Source organism: Mus pahari, chromosome 6, assembly GCF_900095145.1.
Source record: "Mus pahari chromosome 6, PAHARI_EIJ_v1.1, whole genome shotgun sequence".
Taxonomy (NCBI): domain Eukaryota; kingdom Metazoa; phylum Chordata; class Mammalia; order Rodentia; family Muridae; genus Mus; species Mus pahari.
In genome coordinates this window covers 69,342,565-69,352,546 of record NC_034595.1, presented here as the reverse complement: position 1 = coordinate 69,352,546, position 9,982 = coordinate 69,342,565, and positions in this window count along the sequence as shown.

The window sequence follows — 9,982 nt, the reverse complement described above, 5'->3', positions numbered from 1 at the left end:
GTAAGAGTTCAGGATCGCAAGGTAATCCCTGTCAACATAGAATTCCAAGGTTAGCCTGCGCTCCGAGAGACCCTGCTGAAGAAGTGCTTCCCTTACAAAGTGAACAGAGCACACTGCTGGGCGGTCAAGGCTAGCCAGAGCTAGCCACTTAACTTTACTGGCTTGCTTCACTACACAGCTAGCCCACTACAGTCATCATTTTATATTTTTAAAATGATTTTGACTAGTCCCTGGTTTTCTTCCAAATGAACATTGAATTATTTAGGGGAAATTCTCTCTCAATTTTAATTATATTTTTATTATATTCTTTCTCTCTCTCTCTCTCTCTCTCTCTTCCTTTGAGGTAGCATATTACTAGGGGTTTCTTTTTCCTTTTATATATATTTTTTTTCATTTTATGTGTATGAGTTTTGTTGTTGTTTTGCTTTTTGAGACAGAGTTTCTCTGTGTAGCCCTGGCTGTCCTGGAACTCACTGTGTAGACCAGGCTGGCCTCGAATTCAGTGCCTGCCTCTGCCTCCCAAGTGCTGGGATTAAAGGCTTTTGCCACCACGCCCTCACTGCCTTGCTTATTTGTGTGTATGATATGAATATTTTGCTTGTATGGATATTTATACACTCCACACATGTCTAGTGCCTGAGTAGGTCAGAAGAAAGAGCGGGATCCCCTGGAAATGGAGTTATAGACAGTTATGAGGAACTGTGTAAGTACTGGGAATCAAACCTAGGCTCTCTGCAAGAACAAGTGCTCTTAACCAGTGACCCATCTCTCCAGCCTTACCATCCCCCCTTTTTTTTATAAAGATTTATTATTATATCTAAGTACACTGTAGCTGTCTTCAGATGCACCAGAAGAGGGCGTCAGATCTCATTATGTATGGTTGTGAGTCACCATGTGGTTGCTGGGATTTGAACTCAGGACTTTTGGAAGAGCAGTTGGTGCTCTTAACCACTGAGCCATTTCTCCAGCTCACCATCCCCCTTTTTCTTTCCTTTTGAGACAGGGTCTCTCTCATGTAGCCCAGGCTGACCTCAAACTCCCTGTGTAGCTGAAGATGACCTTGAACTTTCAATCTTCCTGCCTCCAAGGAGTTCTGAGGTTCCAGGACTGTAGTATCAAGCCCAATTCATAGAGCTTATGAGGTACTGAGAATCAAGCCCAGGGCATCCCTCATGCTGGGCAAGCACCCTGTCAGCTGAGTCAGATCTCCAGGCCCCTCCTCCCTCAGTTTTCCTAACAGATTTTTTTTTTTAAAAGATTTGTTTATTTATTATATGTAAGTACACTGTAGCTGTCTTCAGATACTCCAGAAGAGGGCATCAGATCTTGTTACGGATGGTTATGAGCCACCATGTGGTTGCTGGGATTTGAACTCCGGACCTTCGGAAGAGCGGTCGGGTGCTCTTACCCACTGAGCCATCTCACCAGCCCTTCCTAACAGATTTTGATTATATCTTTTAGAAGTCAATGGGAACACATCTGAAGAATAGACATGTGTGCTAGTTGGCTTTTGTCAACTTGACACAAACCTAGACAGATCTGAGAATAGGAACCACAATTGAAAAAAATGTTTCCATGAGATTATCCTGTGGGCAAACCTGTCGGGGTATTAGTAGGTGGGAAAGCCGAGCTCACTGTGGCCAGTGCCACCCTGGGTGAGAGGTCCCAGGGCCTTCAAGAAAGCACACTGAGAAAACCATAGGGGCAAAGCACTAAGCTGTGCTTTTCCATGGTCTCGCTTCAGTTTCAGCCACCAGGTTCCTGCCTCGAGTTCCTGCTCTGACCATCCTGGATGATGAGCTAACTATAAGGTATAAGATGAAATGAATCCTTGTCTTTGGGTCATGATATTTTATCAAAGCAATAAAAATACTAAGAGAACATGTTAAAGTAAAAAAAATAAATAAAGTCTAAAAGCTTAATGCTTATAGACAAAAGTGAGCTATGGGGGTCAGAGAGCGGCTCAATGGGTAAAATGCTTACTACACAATGGGAGCTTGAATCGCAAGCACTGAAGTTAAAAATGTGATGTGGTGGACAGTGCCTGGAACTCTGCTGTTGGGGACAGGGGTGGTATTGGTGGAGACAGGTAGATCCTGGAACTTGCTCGCTAGTTATTTTAATCTGAATAGTGAGCTTCAGAAAGTAAGGGGGAAATTGACAGAGGAAGGCATGTGAGGTCAACTGCTAGCCTCCACACACACGGGCACTTACAGACATACACAGCGGCACATACAGCACAGGGATAAGTTGTCTTGAGCCAGGCATGATAGCACATGTCTGGAATCCCAGCACTGAGATTGAAGCAGGAGGATGTGCTACAAGGGAGATTTGGCTTTTAAAAAAAGAAGAAGAAGAGAAAAGAAAAGAAGAGAAGGGGGGTGGTGAGATGGCTCAGCAGTTAAGAGCACTGACTGCCTTTCCAGAGGTTCTGAGTTCAATTCCCAGCAACCACATGGTGGCACACAACCATCTGTAAAGGGATCCGATGCCCTCTTCTGGTGTGTCTGAAGACAGCTGCAATGTACTCATCTACATAAAATTTTTAAAAGTAAATCTAGCTGGGCGTGGTGGCACATGCCTTTAATCCCAGAACTTGGGAGGCAGAGGCAGGCGGATTTCTGGGTTAGAGGCCAGCCTGGTCTACAGAGTGAGTTCCAGGACAGTCAGGGCTACACAGAGAAACCCTGTCTCGAAAAAAAACAAAACACAGTAAATCTTTTTTAAAATGGAGGGTTTGCACCTAGAGAGGTGGCTCAGTGCTTGCCGCTCTTCTAGAGAGTCAGAGGTCAGAGTCCACAGCACTCAGCACTTGCAGTGTCCTGCAACTACAGCTCCAGGTGATCCCGCATTGCTTTCTGGCCTCCAGAAGCACCCACACTCATGTGTGTGCATACACACACACACACACACAAATGCACACAGAGAGACACAAATACATATACACATACACACATACAAACACAAATTAAAATTTAAAAATCTTTTTAAAACTTTAATTTGCAGTCTGGTGATGGTGGCGCACACCTTTCATTCCAGCACTCAGAGGCAGAGGCAGGGGGATCTCTGTGAGTTTTGAGGCTAGCCTGGGCTACAGGGTTCCAGGTAGTTAGAAGCTCTGTCTTGAAAGAAAGCAAAACCTTCTTTACATACTGAGTCTTCCATTTCTATTTTAAAAGGGAAAGGAAAAAAAGAGCTTGTTGATTGCACACACCTTTAATCCCATCCCAGAACTCTGGAGGCAAAGGCAGATGGGCCTGTGAGTTCCTGCCCAGCCAGAGCTACATAGTGAGATCCTCTCTGGAGAAAAAAAGGTGTGTATTTTGGGGGGTGTGTGTGGGGGGGTGTTTAAACCTTGACCTACTAGTTAAAGATTCTTTCAAATTGGTAGGAGCAAAAGTGAATACCCTGGCTAGAAAAATAGGGATGGAGACAAATAGGCAAATTCAGAAGAAAATTACAAAATCTCATGAAAACAATAAAGGCCCTCTGCCCACTAAGTAGTCAAAGGGATGCAAATTGAAACAAGAACGAGGTGCTGATGTTTGAATGTCAAATAGGCAAAAGAAAAAAAAATCAGCAAAAGTTATATATCAATATTGACACAGGGAATTAGACCCATGTTGCTAGTGGCAATATAGACCAATTCTACCTTTTTAGAGAGTCGTTTACAATATTTGTCGAAGGTCATATTGGATGCCGAGGATGAAGCTTAGAGAGTGATTACCCAGCATGTACAAGGCCCTGAGTTCAATCCTTGACACCACAGAAACTGGGTGGAATGTAATCTTGCCACTCCCAATACTCCTGGGGTGGAGACAGGAATGTCAGGAGTTCAAGCTCATCATCAGCTACTTAGTAAGTTCCAAGCCAGTGTGGGAAACATGAGACTCTAGGAAACAAAAATGCATACTGGAGAGAGTGGTATCTCAGCAGTAGGGAACTGCCCTAACATGTATGGGGCACTTAATGCCATCCCATGCTCAATATTGAACAGGGAGAAAGTTTTAGTTGAAACTACAGAACATTTGTAGCCAGGTATAGTGGTATACATGTTATTTTATAACAACCTCCTCTCAGCTAAAGCAGGGGGTGATGGCACACTTCTTCAATCCTAGTACCCAGGAGGCAGAGAGACATGGCTGGCTGTGAGCTCCAGAACAGTCAGAGCTACATAGTGAGACCCCACCAACAAAGCAATAAACAAAACCAAGAACCAACAAAATCTTCCAAAGCTCATCATGCCTAAGATTGTTCTAGGACTGGAGAGAAGGCTCAGCAGTTTAGGGTACCTGTTGCTCTTGCAGATGACCTGGATTCAGTTTCCAGCATCCATGTAGTGGCTCAAACAATCCTTAACTCCAGTTCCAGGATCTTTGATATCCTCTTCTAATCTCTGAAGACACCAGGCACACATGTGATACACATCTGTACATGAAAGCAAAAACTCATATGTAAAAACTAAATGTTAAAAAAAAAAAAGACTAAAGATACTCTAAAGGGAACCTCTCAGCACTTCAGGAAGTCCCTGAAACTGATCAGACACAATAGTCCTCTCCCTCCCCAAGTATATATAAACAGTAAGAACTACTGAGAGACACCCAAGACTGCATTGTTGGTCCAGTGTCCATAGCGCTGGGTTATTATTAGTCTTATATTTTCAGCTGCCTTGAGAAAATACTCTCCAGGCTGCTGAGCTGCCTGCAGGCCATGCACTGTGCTCCAGGTTCCAGCTTCTATGAGCTGTCACTCATAAAGGGGTGGGGTTTTAGTGATGCAGCTGTATTTGAGTCATTTGTGCTCCTGTAGTAACCCTGCACTCACTCCTGTTCCTGGAAGTAACTCCACGAAAGCTCATTGGTTCACTAAGTTGGACTTTGGTGGTAGCCATACTCTGCTCGGTTGTCAGTTCCCTACCTAGTGTAATTAGACATTTGTTTGTGTCTCCCAGAAAGACTGTCCCACAGACTTGTCTGTAATCCTAGTAATTGGAATGTGAAGGTAAGACTATCAGGGATTCAAGGCCAGTCTGAGCTACATTCAGTAAGTTTAAATCCAATCTGGGCTACATGAAACCTCATTAAAAACAAACAAACACCCCCCAAGCCAAACAGGGGAGTGGAATTAGGGTTGAATTTGATCAAAATATATTGGATAGATGGATGGATGGAGGGGGTTTTCAAAGAATAAATAAAAATATTTTTTAAAACAAACAATTATATAATAGATAAGGCTAGAGAGATGGCTCAGTAGTTAGGAGCATTGACTGCATTTCTAGAAGGCTCCTGTTCTGTTTCTAGCACCTGGAAGCTCACAACCTCCTGTGACTCCAGTTTCATGGTATCAAGAGCCCTCTTCTGGCCTTGTAGGCACCAGGCATATATTCAGACAAAATATACATACAAATAAAATAAAATAACAATGTTGGGAGGTGGTGATACATATTTTTAATCCTAGAACTCAGAGAGTAGAAGCATGCAGATCTCTAAGTCGAATCCAGCCTGGTCTACAGAGTGAGTTCCAGAACTGCCAGGGCTACACAGAGAAGCCCTGTCTCAAAAAGTCAATAGATATACTGGGCAGTGGTGGCACATGCCTTTAATCCCAGCACTTGGGAGGCAGAGGCAGGCGGATTTCTGAGTTCAAGACCAGACTGGTCTACAGAGTGAGTTCCAGGACAACCAGGGCTATATAGAGAAACCCTGTCTCAAAAAATAAAACAAAACAAAACAAAAAGTCAATAGAAAGACAGACAGAGAAAAATTTGAATGTGTTTCATCACTTACACAGCTATACATATTTAGGAACTTATATAAGGGAATCACACAAATAGTTTAAACACTGCAGCAGCATTCATAATGCTGAAACTTTGGAAGCAACCCAACTTAGAGATATAGAGACACGGGTATAGGATCGCCATCTCCTGGGTACTCTTAAAATACAGAATCTTAGACCCTGCCACAGACCTGCTGATTCAGAGCCTGTGCTCTGACAGCGCCGTATGGCACTTGTACGAGCGTTAAAATTAGAGGCGGGATGACAAAGACATGTGCCAGCGACATTAGCAAGGATACAGGGATGTGCTCCCTGTCTCCCGAGTGTGCTTTCCAGCTTTTCCACCTTTGACATGCACTTCTCATGATAAGTGTCAGTGGTAGAGAAGGGCCGGGCTGTACTTGCAGATGTCAGTCCCATTGCCTAGCTGCCTTTCCTGGCATGCCTTACACCAGTCCTTTCCGGACGTCTCCCTGAAGCCCTTTCCTTCTCTAACTTCACAAGACTGGACTCTAGTCTAGCTGCATTCAGTCCAGTGACCATAGCACTGAACAAGCCAGGCGTGGTGGCATAGGTCTTTAATCCCAGCACTTGGGAGGCAGAGGCACGTGGATTTTTGAGTTCAAGGCCAGCCTGGTCTACAGAGTGAGTTCCAGGACAACCAGGGCTATACAGAGAAACCCTGTCTTGAAATACCCCCCCCCCCAAAAAAAAAAGAAAAAAAGGGGGGGGGTGGGGAGGCTGGAGAGATGGTTCAGTGGTTAAGAGCACTGACTGCTCTTCCAGAAGTCTTGAGTTCAATTTCCAGCAACTACATGGTCACTCAAACTATCTGTAATGGGATCAGATGCCCTCTTCTGGTGTGTCTGAGGAGAGCGACAGTGTACTTACATACATAAAATAAAAGGAGCAAGTGTATTCCAGGACTTGTTAAAAAAAAAAAAATCTTGCTTCTTCAGCTGTTCAAATAGTAACAGGTAGGAAAATATCAAGGAAACTATCCAGGTTGCAGGGCACGAAGGAAGTGCAAACTGGCGTGGTAATTATTGCTTGTCTTGTCTGTCCCTACTAGACTGTGTACTTGGAGCCAGGACCAAGTGTCACTCACCTCCTGGCTTACAGCCTGAGTCAAAGCCGTCCATGCTTGCTAACTGGATAACGGAGACACGCTTATCTCGCCTTCGGGTGCGAGAGAAGTTTGCTGTAAGTGTTGCGGCTCGAGTTGAGTGCTCAGAATCTCTGCCTCCTTCCTCAGTCTCTCCTCCAGCTCCTCCAGGGAACACACACCCTCACCAGGTAAACCACCCATTCTCCGATGAGGAGAGCCACTTCCCAGCCCCGCCAAGTCAAGTCCTCTTCTCAAGGACAAACCTCTTTTCTCTGCCAGCCTCCAGCACCGGTGGGTAGCAATGGCTCCGGGGGTGAGATGGTGGAATGGGTGGTTCACCTGGTGGCAACATCATGTTTCAAGTAGACGACACCCAGGCCTGGGCTATTCTGTGGAGTATGCCCAAGACTTTTTATGTCCCACCTTTTCTAACACTGGCCTTTTCCAGCTCTCCCGGGAATGTGTCAAGAGCCTTCTGTAGTGTTACTGCTCAACATTTGAACTCCTGTAAGATCTTAAATAATTATTCCACGCTATACCCCTGTGTTATTAAGCATAATAATATCTGCTAGCATTTCTAAGCACCAAATATGAGAAGTACTTCCCCTGTATTATCCCTGACCCCCTGCCCAGAGACAGGGTTTCTCTGTAGCCCTGGCTGTCCTGGAACTTTCTCTGTAGACCAGGCTGGTTTCGAACTCATAGATCTGCCTGCCTCTGCTTCTCAAGTGCTGGGTTTAAAGGTGTGCACCACACCCAGGTTTTATCATTTTACTGTTTTCCCTGCTTTGTTCCCTGAGAAAGGGTCTTACTGTGTAGCCCTGATTGTCCTGAAACTCATTATATGCTTATTAGTTAAAAAGGCTGGCCTCAAATTCACAGAAATCCTCCTGCCTCTGCTTCCCAAGATTAAAAACATGTGCCATCATACCTAGCTCCCTTTTCTTCTTTTCCTCCTCCCTCCCTCCCTCCCTCCCTCCCTCCCCTCCTCCTCCTCCTCCTCCTCCTTCTCCTCCTTTGTTTTTTAGACAGGGTTTTACTTTATAGACCTAGTTGGGTCTGAAACTTGATAAGTCCAGGCTGTTCTCAGATTTGCATCTACCTCCTGTCTCCACTTTCCACTTGTGAGACTACAGGCATGAACTTCCACACTCAGCTCATTTATTGTTCAGAGACAGGCTGGTCTGGAACTCTGTGACAGAGAGGACTTTGAGCTTTCTCCATTCTTCCTTCCCTAAGCATGGGGTCATAGGCATACATTTCTACTCTTAGCCAGTGGGGCTTTTAAAGAGGTTTCAGTGGGGTGAGGGGTTTACTGGGTTCAATTTTAAATGAAATGTTCCTATTCCACGTGTACATGCCATGGTTCACATGTGCCAGTCAGAGGACAACTTTTGGGGATCAGTTCTCTCCTTGCATCACGTGGGTCCCAGAGATCAGACTCAGCCCATGAGGCTTGTGTGGCAGGCAGGCATCTTTACTGGTTGAGCCGCGGTGCCAGGCTAATTATGCAAATGTGTATTTGGGTTTCTGTATTTCGTTGTCCAGGATGCCTAATCTTTTCAACTGCCCTCTGTCTGCAAGGTGAAGTTCAGGCCAGAGTTGCTCCTTATTTACATGACTGGGTTGATGCAGAAGTCCCCTGCCCAGTGAACTGGCTCAAGGGGTGGGGCTGAATCAGAGAGTTCCTGCTGCTTATTATTCTTGTGCCCAGAGCCTCCAAGGGTACCTGGGGCAAGTGTTTACTTTATGCAGCCAATGCCACAGGCAAGGGTTAGGTGTGACTGAAGCAGAGGTGAAGGGCAAAGCCATTAGTATAGCCACAGTCTCTCAACTACACACGCGGGTAATGAGTAATGTTGCTGACTTCCAGATTTGAAGTTCATTATGCAGGCAAAAAGAAAAAGATACCACTCAATAGGTATTTATTTTCCTTACCTGTACTTGACTCAGGGTCTCACATATGCTAGGCAAAGACTACCTTTCAGCCACAGCTTTTTATGCACTTTTATTTTTTTTGTCTTTTTCTTTTTTTTCTTTTCTTTTCTCTTCTCTTCTCTTCTCTTCTCTTCTCTTCTTTCTTTCTTTCTTTCTTTCTTTCTTTCTTTCTTTCTTTCTTTCTTTCTTTCTTTTTTTTGAGACAGGGTCTCTCTGTGTAGTCCTGGCTTTCTTGGAACTCTGTAACCCAGGCTAATCTTAAATTCAGAGATCCGAGCCAGGTGTGGTGGCACACGCCTTTGATCCCAGCACTGGGGAGGCAGAGGCAGGCAGATTTCTGAGTCCGAGGCCAGCCTGGTCTACAAAGTGAGTTCCAGGACAGTCAGGGCTACACTGAGAAACCCTGTCTGGAAAAACCAAAAAAAAAAAAAAAAAATCAGAGATCCACTGAGCTCTGCCTCCTGAGTGCTAGGATTAAAGGTGTGTACTTCCACACCCAGGATTCACTTCCTAACTTGTACATGTATGGAGTAACTAATGGAGACAGTGTTTCACTACACATCCCTGGCCAGCCTGGAACTGTATCCAATGGAGACAGTGTCTCACTACACAGCCCTGACCAGCCTGGAACTGTATCCAATGGAGACATTGTCTCACTACACAGCCCTGACCAGCCTGGAACTGTATGTGTAGACCAGGTTGGACTCTGTCTGCCTTCACCTCTCAAGAGCTGGGATTAACAGCATGTATTACCATGCATCCCCCTACCCCCTTTTTAGACAAGATTTCATTATGTGGCCCTGGCTGGCTTGGAACTCACAGAGCTTTGCTTGCCTCTGTGTCTCCTAAGTATCTTAAGTGCTGGAATTAAAGGTGTATTAAAACTCCATTAGTTTCTTTATGGTATGTTGATATGTGATGTCACTGCGCGGGTGTGAAAGGATAACTAGCTGGAGTTGGCCCTCTCCCTCTTGATCCCAGAGGTTAGACTCAGGACTTCAGGCTGACAACAAACATTGTTACCTGCTGGCCCATCCTGCTACCAATTCACTTCTTAAAAGCATATGGAAGCCGGGCGTGGTGGCGCATGCCTTTAATCCCAGCACTCGGGAGGCAGAGGCAGGTGGATTTCTGAGTTTGAGGCCAGCCTGGTCTATAGAG